We start from the raw sequence: 19,323 nt of genomic DNA, 5'->3' as shown, positions 1-19,323 counted from the left end.
GGTTGAGTGCCTGTGGGTGAGAATTAGAGGGAAGGCCAACAGGGCTGACATCCTGGTTGGAGTCTGTTACAGACCACCCAACCAGGAGGAAGATGTTGATGAGTCATTCCATAGGCAGCTTAAGGCCGTCTCAAGATCGCCTGACCTTGTTCTCATGGGTCTGGGGACGACGGAGATTGGAATCAATACGGCTGATCAATATGATCTAGTATTGTTCCTTTATTGCTTCATCATTGTTTCGTTATAAAGCAAGCATAGTGCAAAGCAGACAGTAGAGCTGACAGGCTAGTAAGGAGTGCACAGAAGAAGTGTGTATTAAGAAAAACTTTACAACTTATATAAGCTCGGGGGGCATTGCTGGCATGGCTTCATTGGCCCCTCACGAGTGACCACACACTGTACTACAGTACACGTAGTACACGCAGGATTGTTGATATACGTGTGTGTCCTGTCATTCCAAGATAACTCTCTATGTTTATGGCTACCAGTGCCCTGCTTTGGTTACACAGTGTGGGCACAGCACTGTTCTGCTATACTGCTAGCCACTTCCGCACTCATGCTGGGCACGGCCTACCACCATGTCAGTCTCTAGGCCTACACTGCCAGATTGCTCACACTGCCTGTCACAACCATTACCACACATGGGTGACTTCAACTTGCCTGATATCTGCTGGGATCTTAACATAGCAGAGAAGAGGCAATCTAGGAGGTTCTTAGAATGCATAGAGGACAGCTTCTTATCCCAGGTGCTGCGAGAGCCTACCAGGGGCAAGGCTATGCTTGACCTCCTCTTCACCAATAGGGCATTGGGTGATGTGGTGGTCGGAGGGTGCTTATGGGCCAGTGACCATGAGATAATTGAATTCTCATTATTTGGTCAAGCTAAGAGGGGTAGCAAGAAGACCTCCACTCTGGATTTCCAGAGGGCGGACTGCAGGCTACTCAAGGAACCAATTCAGAGGGTTCCTTGGGATAAAGCCCTTAAAAACAAAGGGGTCCAGGAGAGCTGGTCCTACTTCAAGGAAGAATTGTTGAAGGCTCAGGGACAGGCTGTGCCAATGTGCCGGAAGATGAGCCGCCGGGGCAGACGGCCAGCCTGGATGGTTCATGAACTTTTAATGGAACTAAGGGAAAAAAAGAGGGTGCATCATCTTTGGAAGAGAGGGGAGGCAACCCGTGAAAAACTTAAGGATGTTGCTAGGTCTTGCAGGAAGAAAATTAGGGAGGCAAAAGCGCATTTGGAGCTTAGTCTGGCCTCTGTTGTGAAGGACAACAAAAAGTCCTTCTATAAATACATTAATAGTAAGAGGAAGGGCAGAGACAGCCTCCACTCCTTGGTGGACACGGAGGGGAACATTGTGATAAGGGATGAGGAAAAGGCAGAGATACTTAACACCTTCTTTGCCTCAATTTTTACTAGCAGGACAGAATGTCTTCCAGACAGCTGGCCTCCAGAGCTGGCAGAAGGAGCCAGGGAGCAACATAGTTTTCCACTGTTCCAAAATGGGGTAGTTGGTGATCTGCTCAGCCGCCTGGATCCCCACAAGTCCATGGGACCAGATGGGATCCATCCTAGGGTGCTGAGGGAGCTGTCAGAGGAGCTGGCCAAGCCACTCTCCATCATTTTTCAGCAGTCCTGGCTCACTGGAAATGTCCCAGAGGACTGGAAGCTGGCCAACGTGGTGCCCATCCATAAGAATGGCCGGTTGGATGAGCCAGGGAATTATAGGCCTGTCAGCCTGACCTCAGTGCCAGGCAAGATCATGGAACAGGTCATCCTGAGTGCAATAACAGCACTTAGAGGATGGCCAAGGGATCAGGCCTAGCCAGCATGGATTTAGGAAGGGCAGGTCCTGCCTGACCAACCTGATCTCCTTCTACGAGCAGGTGACCCGCCTGGTGGATGTGGGGAGGCCTGTGGATGTAGTTTACCTGGACTTCAGCAAGGCCTTTGACACTGTCCCCAATAGCAAACTCCTGGCCAAGCTGTCAGCCCATGGCTTGGACGGCAGCACTCTGAGCTGCGTAAGGAACTGGCTGGATGGCCGAACCCAGAGAGTGGTGGTGAATGGTGTCACATACAGCTGGCGGCCAGTCACTAGTGGAGTCCCCCAGGCATCAGTGCTGGGCCCCATTCTCTTTAACATCTTTATTGATGATCTGGATGAGGGCATTGAGTCTACCATCAGTAAATTTGCTGATGACACCAAGCTGGGGACAGGAGTTGATCTGCTAGAGGGTAGAGAGGCTTTGCAGAGAGACCTCGACAGGCTGGACAGATGGGCAGAGTCCAACGGCATGAGATTTAACACATCCAAGTGCTGGGTTCTGCACATTGGCCACAACAACCCCATGCAGTGCTACAGGCTGGGGTCAGAGTGGCTGGAGAGCAGCCAGGCAGAGAGGGACCTGGGGGTGCTGGTTGATGGTAGGATGAACATGAGCCTGCAGTGTGCCCAGGTGGCCAGGAGGGCCAATGGCATCCTGGTCTGCATCAGGAACTGTGTGGCCAGCAGGAGCAGGGAGGTCATTCTGCCCCTGTACACTGCACTGGTTAGGCCACACCTCGAGTACTGTGTCCAGTTCTGGGCCCCTCAGTTTAGGAAGGATGTTGACTTGCTGGAACGAGTCCAGAGAAGGGCAACAAAGTTGGTGAGGGGCTTGGAACACAAGCCCTATGAGGAGAGGCTGAGGGAGCTGGTGTTGCTTAGCCTGGAGAGGAGGAGACTCAGGGGTGACCTTATCACTCTCTACAACTACCTGAAGGGGAGTTGTAAACAGGCAGAGATTGGTCTCTTCTCCCAGGCAGCCAGCACCAGAACAAGAGGACACAGTCTCAGGCTGCGCTAGGGGAAGTTCAGGCTGCATGTCAGGAGGAAGTTTTACACAGAGAGAGTGGTTGCCCATTGGAATGGACTGCCCGGGGAGGTGGTGGAGTCGCCGTCACTGGAGGTGTTCAGGAGGAGACTTGACAGGGTGCTTGGTTACATGGGTTAGTTGATTAGGTGGTGTTGGATGATAGGTTGGACGCGATGATCTTGAAGGTCTCTTCCGACCTGGTCTATTCTATTCTATTCTATTCTATTCTATTCTATTCTATTCTATTCTATTCTATTCTATTCTAAAACACACAGTGTCCTACCACGGTGCCCACATCAAAGGCACAGAAAAGGGACATGAATAAAAACAAGCAAAAACCCTTCAACAGTGGCAAGAATTGCGGGGTCCTAACCCAGCTCTGACTTCACTACAGGGCCACACAATGAAAATTACTCTATTTTAACTAAAAGGGTATTAATCCAAGCCAATTAGTTCAATCATACTAAACCTCTATTTGCTGAAGTGACCTTCTTTCTAATTAGCTTAGCTTAAATCTGGAAGTAAACGAAGACATACCTTCAGGCAAATTTCCTTCTAAGCAACGACTATATTTCATAAACTTCAAGCAACTCAAGAATCTAAGAAGCTGAATTCAGATCTGTTTGCCTGTATATTCACATGCAGATGAGCCAGGAACCTTACAGCAATTCTTTCCAGCACCTCACAGCAGTCTCAGCCCAACTTTCTACTCCCAGACTGAAGTGTGATACTGCTCTTTTAGTTGATAATTATCTTTCCACCTCCCAGGTGGCTGTATTTCCACAGAGCTGTGAATGCAGAGCTGTCTAGGGCTTAGAGATCTGGAAATAAAAAGCATTATATGATGCTTAAGGCTATTAAACTTGAGTGCTGTAGCCCAGAAGTCAGCAGTTAGGAGAAAAGTCGAGATACAAAGCTTTTACAAAAGAGCTCAGCAGTGGTTTTGTTAAAAATAAATAAATATGGGAGAGTAGGGAGTTTGAAAACATTAAGAAATAATAAATTTGTTTCCCAAATTCATTTTGCTGCACTGACTTTAAGTGAAAAAGAATGTTTACAGCATATGAATTGAATCAATCACAGTAGTTAGAATAAACCTTTATTAGAATAAACCAAACCAGGTTGGAAGAGACCTTCAAGATCATCGTGTCCAACCCATCAACCAATCCAACCCACCCAAACAGCTAACCCATGGCACCAAGTACCCCATCAAGTCTCCTCCTGAACACCTTCAATGACGGCGACTCCACCACCTCCCTGGGCAGCCCATTCCAATGAGCAATCACTCTTTCTGTATAGAACTTCTTCCTAACATCCAACCTGAACCTCCCCTGGCGCAGCCTGAGACTGTGTCCTCTTGTTCTGGTACTGGCTGCCTGGGAGAAGAGACCATCATCCGCTTGTCTACAACCTCCCTTCAGGTAGTTGTAGAGAGTGATAAGGTCACCCCTGAGTCTCCTCTTCTCCAGGCTGAGCAACCCCAGCTCCCTCAGTCTTTCCTCATAGGGCTTGTGTTCCAAACCCCTCACCAACTTTGTTGCTCTTCTCTGGACTCGTTCCAGCAAGTCAACATCCTTCCTAAACTGAGGGGCCCAGAACTGGGCACAGTACTCGAGGTGTGGCCTAACCAGTGCAGTATACAGGGGCAGAATGACCTCCCTGCTCCTGCTGGCCACACTGTTCCTGATGCAGGCCAGGACGCCATTGGCCCTCTTGGGCCAGTGCTCCATGTCTGTTTTCCAAGAGCAGCGGGGAAGGTGAGGGGAGGCAAGGAGGTTTAACTTTGCGTCTTTTGAGAGGAACCTGCGTCCATTCCCCTCTGCTTTTTGAATAACCAGCCTCTGCTGGGGGAGCCTGCAGAGCCTGCTTACTCCGATTCAACTCTTTCCTCTTCTGATTCACCTCTTTCCTCCTCTGGTCCACCTCCTTCCTCCTCTGGTTCATCTCTTTCCTACATTTCCTTACATTTCTAAGGCTAGCAAACTTATCCTTCAGTCTGGCCACCATATTAAGCAGATAGTCAACCTGCTCACACCTTATACAAGAGTTGCCCCCACTACCTTGCATCTCAAGTGCCAGGCTCCAGCATTCTCTACAGCCAGATACCTGGACAGCTACGTGCTTCTGTTCTACCTCAGTCTGGGTCGACACTGATTTTTTTAGGGAGATTTTGCTGCGAGTTACAACCATGGCTGTGCCTGTCCACAGCACCTACTGCCAATTTAAAAAAAAAAAAAAAAAAAAAAAAAAAAAGGGACGGCGCGTGAGAGTACAAGAGAATACGGGCTGCCCGACGAAGAGAGCCCGCTCGAGCTGCAGCAGAGCCTTTTAAATTCAGCCGCTCCCGCCGCTGGGATCACGAGTCTGACCACGTGAAAGGGCGGCTGCTCCTTCCTCGCGGCAAAACTCGGCAGCGATGGCGATTCCCGCAGCCCGAAAAGGAGAGCAGCGGCTGGTCCCTGGCGGTTGCTGGTCTTGGTGCTGTCCCGAGCGAGCTGCCCGACGAAGAGAGCCCGCTCAAGCTGCAGCAGAGCCTTTTAAATTCAGTTTAAATTCAGTTTAGGGAAAGCACAATACAGCAGTGAGGGGGAACAACTCACCCAGCTTCAGAAACACCAGTCTGCTAGGAAAAGGAAACAGGTCACTGCTGCAGCCAGGCTGAAGAGAGGTCATAGAATAGTTTGGGTTGGAAGCCTTGTTTGCTCAAGGCCCCATCCAACCTGGTGCTGAGTACTTGCAGGGTTGTAGCCTCCACAACTTCTCTGGGTAATCTGTTCTAGTGCCTCACCACCCTCATGATGAAGAATTTCTTCCTAATGTCTAATCTAAATCCAGCTGCCTCCAGTTTGCAGCCATTACTTCTCATCCTGTCACTACATGCCTTTGTAGTAAGTCCCTACCTAGCTATCATATAGGCCTTCTTCAAATACTGGGAGGCTACTATAAGGTCTCCCTGGTTTCTCATCTTCTCCAGGCTGAACAACCCCAACTCTCTCAGCCTTCTTCATAGGAGAGGTGCTCCAGCCCTCTGACCACTTTTGTGGCCCTCCTCTGGACCAACTCCAACAGTTTCATGCCCTTAAAGGTCACACAGGAGGAGTGGATTTCTGCCTAACTTTTAAAGCAAGAGATGACTAAAAATCAGCTTAAGTTTCCACAATGTGGCTCACCCAAAAGGACAGGTCTACAATGAGATCAATTAAACAAAATAGGCAGAGTGGGGGAAAAAAATCCCTTCTTCTCAAGTGCTGTAATTAGGGCATATGTAAGTAAACAAATCTTGACAAACTTGCTTGTTGATCTCTTCTGCTCCAGGAACAGTGCAGCTTCAGAGCCAGGAACAGCTGAAAAGCAGCTGAGAGAGGAACATGTTTGAAGAGAGGGGGAATTATCCAACAATGATACACAAGACTGTGCTTGAAATGACAGAATTACAATTTCAGAGAGGTAATTCTGAGCTCTCTTCAGATGATGAAGCTCTACTGGAACATCAAAAACACCCCTAAAAGCAGCAATAGGAGCCCTATTTGACAGCTATAAAACCACTCAAGATCATGCACAGTGGAGAAGCAGTCCAGGGGTACAGCTTGATGGCCTCCCTGGTTGCTCATCTCACACAACTTGTCTATAGCAACAAAGATGATGACACTGCAGAACTGCACACAATCAGAGCTCAGGGTTACAGTAAAACTTTGCACATTCACTTTCTGTAACTGACTTCTTTTCATTTTCCAGGTCTCTCCTCAAAGCCACTTGCCCTTTATTCCCCCACTTAGGGATGCTAGTCATGGACAAGTTGCCACAAGAGATGTCTGAATTGCCCCAAACAGGTCACACAGCCATCAGATGGGAAAGAGGGTTAGGAGGAGGGAAAAAACAACCCTTCCAAAACAGACAGTGAAGCAGAACTATTCCCAAACACCAGCTGTCATTTCCTGACTTTTCTCAAGAAGACATAAAGAGCTCTGTAGCAAAAAAGGTAACTAAAAGTTACCTTTTACCAGGGCCAGGAGGATGATCAGAGGGCTGGAGCACCTCTCCTATGAGGACAGACTGAAGGAGTTGGGGCTGTTCAGTCTGGAGAAAAGAAGGCTCGGAGGTGACCGAATTGTGGCCTTCCAGTATCTGAGGGGGGCCTACAGGAAGGCTGGGGAAGGACTTCTCAGGATCTCAGGTAGTGATAGGACTAGGGGGAATGGAATGAAGCCGGAGGTGGGGAGATTCAGACTGGATGTGAGGAAGAAGTTCTTCACCATGAGAGTGGTGAGACCCTGGAATAGGTTGTCAAGGGAGGTGGTTGAGGCCCCATGCCTGGAGGTGTTTAAGACCAGGCTGGATGAGGCTCTGGCCAGCCTGATCTAGTGTGGGGTGTCCCTGCCCATGGCAGGGGGGTTGGAACTAGATGATCCTTGTGGTCCCTTCCAACCCTGACTGATTCTATGATTCTGTGATGTGGGGAGGCCTGTGGATATGGTCTACCTGGACTTCAGCAAGGCCTTTGACACTGTCCCCCACAGCAAACTCCTGGCCAAGCTGTCAGCTCGTGGCTTGGACAGCAGCACTCTGCACTGAGTTAGGAACTGGCTGAAGGACCAAGCCCAGAGAGTGGTGGTGAATGGTGCCACATACAGCTGGCAGCCAGTCACTAGTGGTGTCCCCCAGGAATCAGTGCTGGGCCCCATCCTCTTTAACATCTTCATCGATGATCTGGATGAGGGGATTGAGTCCATCATCAGTAAGTTTGCAGATGACACCAAGCAGGGGGCAGGTGTTGATCTGTAAGAGGGTAGGAGAGCTCTGCAGAGGGACCATGACAGGCTGGAGAGATGGGCAGAGTCCATGGGCATGAGAGTTAACACAACCAAGTGCCAAGTTCTACACATTGACCACAACAACCCCATGCAGTGCTACAGGCTGGGGTGAGAGTGGCTGGAGAGCAGCCAGGCAGAAAGGGACCTGGGGATACTGGTTAAACATGAGCCAGCAGTGTGCCCAGGGGGCCAAGAAGGCCAAAGGCATCCTGGCCTGTATCAGGAATAGTGTGGCCAGCAGGAGCAGGGAAATCATTGTGCCCCTGTACCCTGCACTGGTTAGGCCACACCTTGAGTCTTGTGTCCAGTTCTGGGCCCCTCAGTTTAGGAATGCTGAGTTGCTGGAAGGTGTCCAGGGAAGGGCAATAAAGCTGGGGAGGGGTTTGGAGCACAGCCCTGTGACGAGAGGCTGAGGGAGCTGGTGTTGCTTAGCCTGGAGAAGAGGAGGCTCAGGGGAGACCTTACTGCTGTCTACAACTACCTGAAGGGGGGTTGTAGCCAGGTGGGGGTTGGTCTCTTCTCCCAGGCAACCAGCATCAGAACAAGAGGACAAAAGGGAGGTTTGGGCTGCATGTTATGAAGAAGTTCTTCATAGAAAGAGCAACTGGCCATTGGAATGGCCTGCTCAGGGTGGTGGTGGAGTCACTATCACTGGAGGTGTTTAAGAGGGGACTGGATGACGCACTTGGTGCCATGGTTTAGTTGATTAGATGGTGTTGGGTGATAGGTTGGGCTTGATGATCTCAAAGGTCTTTTCCAACCAGGTTAATTCTATTCTATTCTATTAAAGCACAGGGAGGCAGTGGTGGATCACATCTCAGTAGCTGCTGTCTGCACCCAGCAAGTATTACAGATGCCAGTAAGGAGTGAAGTATCACAGTATCACAGTATCGCCAAGGTTGGAAGAGACCTCGAGGATCATTGAGTCCCACCTGTCACCACAGACCCATGACTAGACCATGGCACCAAGTGCCACATCCAATCTCCTCTTGAATACCTCGAGGGATGGTGACTCCACCACCTCCCCGGGCAGCCCATTCCAATGACTAATGACTCTCTTGGTGAAAAACTTTCTCCTCACCTCGAGCCTAAACTTCCCCTGGTGCAGCTTGAGACTGTGTCCCCTTGTTCTGGTGCTGGTTGCCTGGGAGAAGAGACCAACCCCTTCCTGGCTACAACCACCCTTCAGGTAGTTGTAGAGGGCAATGAGGTCACCCCTGAGCCTCCTCTTCTCCAGGCTAAACAATCCCTGCTCCCTCAGCCTCTCCTCATAGGGCTTGTGTTCAAGGCCTCTCACCAGCCTTGTTGCCCTTCTCTGGACACGTTCAAGTATTTCGATGTCCTTCTTAAACTGAGGGGCCCAGAACCGGACACAGTACTCAAGGTGCGGCCTAACCAATGCAGGGTACAGGGGCACAATGACTTCCCTGCTCCTGCTGGCCACACTATTCCTAATGCAGGCCAGGATGCCATTGGCCTTCTTGGCCCCCTGGGCACACTGCTGGCTCATGTTTAGGTGGCTGTCAATCAGCACCCCCAGGTCCCTCTCTATCTGGGAGCTCTCCAGCCACTCTGACTCCAGCCTGTAGCTCTGCATGGGGTTGCCATGGCCAAAGTGCAGCACCCGGCACTTGGACTTGTTGAATGCCATCCCATTGGACTCCGCCCATCTGTCCAGTCAGTCGAGGTCCCTCTGCAGAGCCCTTCTACCCTATAACTAACATCTGCTCCTAACTTGGTGTCATCTGCAAATTTGCTGATGACTGACTCAATCCCCTCATCCAGATCATCAATGAAGATGTTAAAGAGGATGGGGCCCAGCACTGATCCCTGGGGGACGCCACTGGTGACTGGCTGCCAGCTGGATGTGGCACCATTCACCACCACTCTATGGGCTCGGCCCTCCAGCCAGTTCCTAACCCAGCACAGAGTGTTGCGGTCCAAGCCACGAGCTGACAGCTTAGCCAGCAGTTTGCTGTGGGGGACGGTGTCAAAGGCCTTGCTGAAGTCCAGGTAAACCACATCCACAGGCCTCCCCACGTCCACCAGACGGGTCACCTGATCATAGAAGGAGATCAGGTTGGAGAGGCAGGACCTGCCCCTCCTAAATCCATGTTGGCTGGACCCGAGCCCTTGGCCATCCTTCAGGTGTGCAGTTATTGCCGCCAGGATAATCTGCTCCATCATTTTCCCTGGCACTGAGGTCAGCCTGACTGGCCTGGAGTTTCCAGGTTCCTCCATCTGACCCTTCTTATGGATGGGGACCACATTGGCCAGTTTCCAGTCATCTGGGACCTCACCGGTGAGCCAGGACTGGAGGAAAATGATGGAGAGCGGCTTGCCCAGCATATCTGCCAGCTCTCTCAGCACCCTAGAATGGATCCCATCTGGTCCCATGGACTTCTGAGTGTCCAAGTGGCTCAACAGGTCCCAAACTAATTCCTCATGGATTTCCGGGGCATTACACTGCTCCCCGACCCCATTGCCCAGCTCAGGAGGCCACTCGTCCTGAACTCCTCCTGCCTTGCTGTTGAAAATTGAGGGAAAGAAGGTGTTCAGGACCTCAGCCTTTTCCTCGTCCTCAGTGATAGTGTTCCCTTCCAGGTCCAACAAGGAGTGCAGGTTCTTCCTGCCTTTCTTTTTAATGTTAATGTATTTATAAAAATGCTTTTTGTTATCTTTCACAGAGGTGGCCAGCTTCAGTTCCAACTGGGTCTTTCCCTCTCTAATTTTTTTCCTACATAATCTAACAGCTTCCTTAAACATACCTCAAGAAGCCTTCCCCTCCTTCCAAAGGTGATACAGCTTATTTTTTCCCCTTAAATCCTCCAGGAGCTGCTTGCTCATTGTCACCGGTTGACACTGTCCCCTTAAGAAAGGGAATATGGTGGACAGAAGTTGGTCAACAGAAAGAATAATCTAAACTAATTTCATTGGTGAAGTGGGAGGAAGCACCTTCTGAACTGGGAGTGAACTGGGCATTTCCAGCACTTCTCTGTCAGTCTTGCTTCCGCCTCTTCTTCGTGCTGCAGCTCTCTCTCTGTGCTGAGCTTTCTGCCAAGGCCTCGGCCTTGAAGACCAGATAAAGGCCGGTATTAACTCCCTTCCAATTAACACGAACTGCTTCTAATATTTTTTTTTTCTCTCTTTTCTCTCTCTTTCTACCCCACTCTGGGGAAAGGGGAAAAGAGAGGAGAGCGGAGGTGTGAAACCCCCCTCCGCCGAGGGGGGCAACTCTCATTTCTGTGTTACTTTATTGTATATCTTTGTATATATTGTAGATATTGTACATTTGTAAATATTCCCCTGCAAATCCTACACTCCATTGTAAATATAGCTCCACTGCCTTGCTAATTCAGCTTGTGAGTTTTTTTTCCTTTTCCTTCAATTTTTCTTTTCCCTTTACCTTACAAGGGGGAAGGGAGGAGGCTTCTTGGCCTTACCCTTCCAACCCACCACATTTTTTTTATTGGCGTACCCAACGTGCGGCAGATAATTAGTTTAATTTATTATTTGATTGATTTAGTGTTTTCTAGCTGAATTAGCAAACATGAAGGTATTGTGGCTTGTGGAGCGATTATTCCTTTTAATTTTTGGGGCTCTGGTTTACAGATATTGTTTGGGTTTGATTTTGGATTACCTGGGTAAATATTTGGTGCGGACAATTTATATGTGGGTTATGTATAGAGTTAGACTATGGTATGGAAAATGTATTGATTTATTATGGCCAGTGAGATACAGAAATGTTACCTCCACCACTCTCCCAATTGAGATAAAGGGTTTTAAGATTCCACCTGAAGAGAGAGTAACTTTAGGTGATGCCTGGGATCCAAAGGTGATTTATTTGATGTGTATAATTCTGCTGCTGGTGATAACTAATGTGTTTTATCTGTATTCCTTGTGGCGAGAGAAAAAGGTGTCCAGGGCGTGTTTTGTTATTAAAACTAGATCAAAAAGAAAACGCCATGGCTCTCGATCAGTCCCAGAGTCATCTAGTGACGAGGACTGTGGAGAACCCGTGTCAGTCAAAAAGAAGGCTAAAAAGTTAATTGGTAAAGCAGCTCTAAATGACTTTGCTGATTCTAGCAAGCAGCCAAGGGCATCGGCTGGTATCAACATGGCACCTACTCCTTCTCCTACTCCTTCTCCTCCTTCTTCTTCTCCGTCGGCCATTAACGGAGCAACGTCACTTCCGCCCACTCCCTCGGTGGGACCGGAAGTCACTGCCCCAGCAGCTGATTTATCTCAGGACTTGTCAGCTTCTATTAAGGTGGCTGTAAATTCAAACACAGCTCCAGTTAAGGTGGCTCCTTTAAAGACTAGAGGTGGAAAGGCCAAAGATGGAGAAGAAGAGGCGGAGACTGATCCTGGTGAGGGTCCCTCTACTCTAAAAGATCCTGCTCAGGAGGAAGAGAAGGTTTGTTTTAAAGATCTAGCTAACCTAGTGAGATCAAAGCAGGATAGAGATGAAGTTAGGAAAGCAGCTGGCAAAGGTGGTTCTCAGCTTAAAGAGATCCTTAGGAGAATGACAGCAGGATTATTTGGACAAAGAATTCAGGGAGACGAGGAGGAAGATGATATTTCAGAATGTTCGTCACCACGGGAGGAATTGCAAAATGTCCGTAAAGATTTCACCAGGGCAGATAAGGAGCCAGTTCTAGCTTGGCTTAGTAGGTGTTATGATACAGGTGCATCAGCTCTAAGAGTTGGAGACAAGTCAGCAGCTCAGTTAGGAACTCTCTCGAGGGACAATGGAATAGATAGACATCTAGGCAGAGCTCTCAGTAAGGTTAATCTTTGGATACGCCTTTTAATGGCGGTTGCCCTGAGATACCCTTCCCGAGATGACTTTCCATGGAATCCTAAACCCTGGACTACCATCGATGAGGGAATTAAGCGCTTGAGAGAATTTGCTGTTAGAGAGCTACTCTATGGTGAACATGAAACTCTGAATCCGGATGACATTCCTGTGGGTATTGGTCTTGCTAAAAAGATCATCAAACTTGCTCCTTCCAATTATGCAAACATTCTGGCAAGCAGAATTGTGTCAACAAGTTATGGTGGAGCTTCTCCTACGGTTGGCCAATTCAGTGATCAAATGAGACAATTGGAGGATAGCATGACACGTGGTTCGTTGGTTTCAGACATTGAAATTTTGTCTGGAAAAAATGAGAATTGCATGAAGGATCTGAAAGATTCCATATACCAATTGGCACAGAAGGATAATTTCAATTCTTCCTCCAGGTGGGTACAAGTTTCATCTGTGAGGAATACACGTCCTCCAAGGAGGTCATTCCAAAACAGGTCATTCCAAAACAGGTCATTCCAAAACAGACCACCAAGGCAATCACGTAGAACTATTTGGATAACTCTGCGTGATCAGTTTGGTGAGAACATGAACCGCTGGGATGGCCAACCAACTTCTAATCTTTTCAGGAGACTGAGGGAATTGCAAAGTGGCAGAACCCGAGGTAGCAATACCAGAAGGGTAGCTGTTACTTCCACAGTTCCCCAGAACGACTCTTATGGCTCCAACAGTGGCTCCAGTTATAACATGCAAAGTTATAACCCTGCAAACTATGTGCAATGCACATGTACGCATGTTCCCCATAACTAGGGGTGCCCTACCACCCGCCAGGGGGAGGCGAGGGATAACAGAGATAACAGAATCTATTGGGATGTGTACATCCAGTGGCCTGGCACTTCACAATTTTGGAAGTACAGGGCCTTGGTTGACACAGGAGCTCAGTGCACCATAATACCATCAAGTTATCAGGGATCAGAGTCTATAACTATTCTGGGAGTCACTGGTGGATCTCAAGAGTTAAGTAAGGTAGAGGTTAATATAAGTTTAACTGGTAAACAATGGAGGAAGCATACAGTTGTGACCGGACCTGATGCACCTTGTATTTTGGGAATTGATTTTCTGAGAGAAGGGCGTTTCAAAGACCCTAGAGTTTACAAATGGGCTTTTGGAGTAGCTTCAATAGAAATTGATGGACAAAAATTGAAGCTATCTGCCAGACCTGAACTTTCTGATGAATCTGCAGTTGTGGGACAACATAAGATACAGGACATTAAATTACTGGTTGCTTCTCAGACTGTGCATCACAGACAATACAGAACCAACCGTGACTCTTTGTTGCCCATTCAGAATCTGATTCGTCAGTTGGAAAGTCAGAAAGTCGTCAGCAAAACTCATTCACCTTTCAACAGTCCAGTGTGGCCTGTGCGGAAGCAGAATGGAGACTGGCGTCTGACAGTAGACTACCGAGCCCTAAATGAAGTGACACCACCTATGAGTGCAGCAGTACCAGACATGATGGAACTACAGTATGAGCTGGAATCCAAAGAGGCCAAATGGTATGCTACCATAGACATTGCTAATGCATTTTTCTCTATTCCTATAGCAGAGGAATGCAGGCCTCAGTTTGCTTTCACCTGGAGAGGAATCCAGCACACTTTCAACAGATTGCCAATGGACTGGATCCACAGCTCAAGCATCTGTCATGCAGTGATCCACGATGCTCTGGAGAAAGGCAGTGCTCCAGAACACATCCAGTTCATCGATGATATCATCGTCTGGGGTAAAACTGCTGAGGAAGCTTTCGAGAAAGGTAACAAAATCATTGACATTCGTCTGAATGCAGGTTTTGCCATCAAGCAAGATAAGGTGAAAGGACCTACCACAGAGATTCAGTTTCTGGGAGTGCGGTGGCAGGATGGACGCCGACACATTCCAGTGGATCTGGTGAATAGAGTCTCTACCATGGCAAGTCCCACCAACAAGCAAGAGACCCTACATTTCTTGGGGATAGTGGGATTTTGGAGACTGCACATTCCTGGATACAGTCAGATTGTGAAACCTCTGTATGATGTGACTCGGAAGAGAAACCATTTCCACTGGGGACCTGAACAACAAGCAACCTTTGACCAGATAAAGCAAGAGGTAGTTCTAGCAATGGGTCTGGGACCTGTCCGAGATGGCCCAGACATTAAGAACATTTTGTACACGGCTGCAAGTGACAATGGTCCAACCTGGTGCTTGTGGCAAAAAGCTCCAGGTGAGACACGTGGACGACCTCTTGGTTTCTGGACTCGAGGTTACAGAGGTTCAGAGGCTAATTATGCTCCAACAGAGAAAGAAATTTTAGCTCCCTATGAAGGAGTAAAAGCATCTTCTGAAGTGATTGGAACTGAATCACAACTTCTCTTAGCTCCCAGATTACCAGTTTTGAATTGGATGTTCAAAGGCAAAGGCTCCACACCACATCATGCCACAGACTCAACATGGTCTAAGTGGATGGCTCTGATAACACAGAGAGCTCGAATGGGAAATCTTGAAAGACCTGGTCTAGTGGAGGTGATCTCAAGTTGGCCTGAAGGTATCAACTGTGCTAAACCTCCAGAGGAGAAAGTAACTTGTGCTGAGGAAGCTCCTCCTTACAATGACCTTTCTGATGATGAAAAGAAATATGCTTTGTTCACAGACGGTTCCTGTCGTCTTGTTGGAAACAAGCGAAGGTGGAAGTCTGCAGTGTGGAGTCCAACACGCCGAGTTGCAGAGGCGAAAGATGGAGAAGGAGAATCCAATCAGTTCGCAGAGGTAAAAGCTGTCCAGCTAGCTCTCGACGTGGCTGAACGTGAGAGATGGCCAAAGCTTTATCTATACACCGACTCATGGATGGTAACCAATGCTCTATGGGGTTGGCTAAAGAACTGGAAGAAGAGTGGTTGGCAGAGAAAAGGAAAACCCATTTGGGCAGCCAACCTATGGCAGGACATTGCTGATCGAATCGAGAGAATTCCAGTGAAAGTGAGACACATCGATGCTCACACTCCTAAGAGCAAAGCTACTGAGGAACAGCAACACAACCATCAGGCAGATCTAGCTGCAAGAGTTTCTCAAGTAGACGTGAACTCTAATCTTGATCTCGACTGGAAACACCGAGGTGAGATATTCTTAGCTCGGTGGGCTCATGATTCGTCAGGACATCAAGGCAGAGATGCAACATACCAATGGGCTCGTGACAGATCCATAGACATTTCCATGGATGCTATCACACAAGTCATCCATGACTGTGACATTTGTGCTGCTATTAAGCAGGCAAAACGACTTAAGCCCTTGTGGTATGGTGACAGATGGGCCAAGTACAAGTATGGTGAAGCTTGGCAGACTGACTACATCACTCTACCACGTTCTCGTTCTGGTAAGCAATACGTGCTTACTATGGTAGACCAAAAACTGGACGGTTAGAAACTTATCCAGTTCCACATGCAACTGCACGCAACACCATTCTCGGTCTGGAGAGACAGATCCTGTGGAGACATGGAACTCCAGAGAGGATTGAGTCAGACAACGGAACTCATTTCAAGAACAACCTTGTAAAGAACTGGGCAAAAGACCACGGTATTGAGTGGATATTCCACATTCCCTACTATGCACCAGATTCAGGGAAGATTGAACGCTACAACGGTTTGTTGAAGACCGCTCTTAAAGCCATGGGGGGTGGATCTTTGAAAAACTGGGAAAAACATTTAGCACAAGCAACCTGGCTGGTTAATAGTAGGGGTTCAGTAAACCGAGCTGGACCTGCACATTCAGATTTGCTACGAAAAGTAGAAGGTGACAGAGTTCCTGTTGTTAGAGAAAAGAATCTGTTAGGTAAAACTGTTTGGGTATTTTCACCCTCAGGAGAGGCTAAACCTGTCCGAGGGGTGGTTTCAGCTGAAGGTCCGGGTCACACTTATTGGGTAATGCAAGAGAATGGTGAAATTCAGTGTATTCCACAAAGAAATTTAACTTTAGCTGAAAGAGGATAATTTTAAACTGTTGTATAGCTACATCGCGTCCAAAGGAAGAATCAACGAGGAATCTACGGTGCACGAACCCTGAGATCCCTGAGAGCCCTGAGTCAACTAAGAGACCCTGAGAATCACTGTTTCCCTTTTCTTCGCTTCGTCGGTGAAGAAATGAACTGTTTTCCATTTTTCTCATTTTCTGATTTTCTTGGACTTTTGAATCATCTACATCTGAGCATAGCCGGAATGGACTATGAACTTTACTCACGAACTGTAAATATCGTTTTGGATTGGATGGACAGTATGAACAGCCAATGAAATTGTTTAGAAGGGGTGGACTGTGACCGTTTGAGGCTGTACCCTTAAGAAAGGGAATATGGTGGACGGAAGTTGGTAAACGGAAAGAATAATCTAAACTAATTTCATTGGTGAAGTGGGAGGAAGCACCTTCTGAACTGGGAGTGAACTGGGCATTTCCACGACTTTTCTGTCAGTCTTGCTTCCCCCTCTTCTTCGTGCAGCAGCTCTGTCTCTGTGCTGGGCTTTCTGCCAAGGCCTCGGCCTTGAAGACCAGATAAAGGCCGGTATTAACTCCCTTCCAAGTAACACGAACTGCTTCTAACATTTTTTTTTCTCTCTTTTCTCTCTCTTTCTACCCCACTCTGGGGAAAGGGGGAAAGAGGGGAGAGCAGAGGTGTGAAACCCCCCTCGGCCGATGGGGGGAACTCTCATTTCTGTGTTACTTTATTGTATATCTTTATATATATTGTAGATATTGTAAATTTGTAAATATTCCCCTGCAAATCCTACACTGCATTGTAAATATAGCTCCACTGCCTTGCTAATTCAGCTTGTGAGTTTTTTTTCCTTTTCCTTCAATTTTTCTTTTCCGTTTACCTTACAAGGGGGAAGGGAGGAGGCTTCTTGGCCTTACCCTTCCAACCCACCACACTCATGCAGGCCAGTCGCCTTCCCCACCGGCTCGTCTTTTGGCACATGGGAACTGCCAGTTCCTGTGCCTTCAAGAGCTCCTGTTTGAAGTAGGTCCAACCATCCTGGACCCCTCGGTTCTTGAGGGCTGCTAGCCAGGGAATTTTACAAATAAGTTTCTTAAACAGGCTGAAGTTTGCCCTCTGGAAGTCCAAGGTGAAGGTTCTGTTGGTGCTCCTCCCTATCTCCCTGCATATTGAAAACTTCACTATCTCGTGGTCACTGCACCCTAGGCAGCCTCCCACAATCACATCTCCCACCAGCCCTTCTCTATTGGAGAACAGCAGGTGAAGCAGAGCCTGCCCCCTGGTAGGCTCGCTTAACAGCTGCATCAGTATCACAGTATCACAGTATAACTTAGGTTGGAAAGGACCTCGAGGATCATCGAGTCCAACCTATCAACACAGACCCCATGACTAGACCATGGCACCAAGTGCCACATCCAATCTCCTCTTGAACGCCTCCAGGGTCGATGACTCAACCACCTCCCTGGGCAACCCGTTCCAATGACAAATGACTCGCTCGGTGAAGAACTTCCTCCTCACCTCGAGTCTAAACCTCCCCTGGCGCAGCTTGAGACTGTGTCCCCTTGTTCTGGTGCTGCTTGCCTGGGAGAAGAGGCCAACCCCTTCCTGGCTACAACCACCTTCAGGTAGTTGTAGAGGGCAATGAGCCTCCTCTTCTCCAGGCTAAACAATCCCTGCTCCCTCAGCCTCTCCTCATAGGGCTTGTGTTCAAGGCCTCTCACCAGCCTTGTTGCCCTTCTCTGGACACGCTCAAGTGTCTCGATGTCCTTCTTAAACTGAGGGGCCCAGAACTGGACACAGTACTCAAGGTGCGGCCTAACCAAAGCAGAGTACAGGGGCACAATGACCTCCCTGCTCCTGCTGGCCACACTATTCCTAATGCAGGCCAGGATGCCATTGGCCCTCCTGGCCACCTGGGCACACTGCTGGCTCATATTCAGGTGGCTATCAATCAGCACCCCCAGGTCCCTCTCTGTTTGGGAGCTCTCCAGCCACTCCGACCCCAGCCTGTAGCTCTGCATGGGATTGCCGTAGCCAAAGTGTAGCACTCAGCACTTGGACTTGTTGAATGCCATCCCATTGGACTCTGCCCATCTGTCCAGTCAGTCGAGGTCCCTCTGCAGAGCCCTTTGACCCTATAACTAACATCTGCTCCTAACTTGGTGTCATCTGCAAATTTGCTGATGACTGACTTGACCCCTTCATCCAGATCATCAATGAAGATGTTGAAGAGGACAGGGCCCAGCACTGATCCCTGGGGGACGCCACTGGTGACTGGCTGCCAGTTGGATGTGGCACCATTCACCACCACTCTATGGGCTCGGCCCTCCAGCCAGTTCCTAACCCAGCACAGAGTGTTGCGGTCCAAGCCACGAGCTGACAGCTTAGCCAGCAGTTTGCTGTGGGGGACGGTGTCAAAGGCCTTGCTGAAGTCCAGGTAGACTACATCCACAGGCCTCCCCACATCCACCAGACGGGTCACCTGATCATAGAAGGAGATCAGGTTGGAGAGGCAGGACCTGCCCTTCCTAAATCCATGTTGGCTGGACCTGAGGCCTTGGCCATCCTCCATGCACTTCAGGAATCTTCTGGACTGCCTCCTCTGCACATACCATGCTAAGATTTATTATTTTGAAAATCATCTATGACACACTTGGCAGAACTGAGAACTCTCTTCTGGGAAGAAGAAACTTGCTGCACTTTATGTGGGAGTCAAACATCTCTACTCCCATAATGACGTTCACACTGATAAACATGGACACAAATCTTCATGAAGTCACACAACTCCCCCCTACACTTAGTGGGAAGCAGGGATATTAATTTCAATTTGGACC

At 48.6% G+C, this 19,323-nt stretch overlaps 1 protein-coding gene across 6 annotated transcripts in view; it reads right to left on the bottom strand.

Moving 5' to 3' along the window:
* EXTL3 (exostosin like glycosyltransferase 3) overlaps positions 1-19,323 on the bottom strand; it is a 370,010-nt gene that overhangs the window by 217,587 nt on the left and 133,100 nt on the right. The gene's annotated exons all lie outside the window — the stretch shown is intronic.

This window comes from Melanerpes formicivorus, unplaced genomic scaffold (genome assembly GCF_026170545.1).
Source record: "Melanerpes formicivorus ecotype bairdi unplaced genomic scaffold, bMelFor1.0.p_v2 SCAF_9, whole genome shotgun sequence".
Lineage (NCBI taxonomy): Eukaryota > Metazoa > Chordata > Aves > Piciformes > Picidae > Melanerpes > Melanerpes formicivorus.
This window is presented reverse-complemented; position numbering and strand designations above follow the sequence as displayed.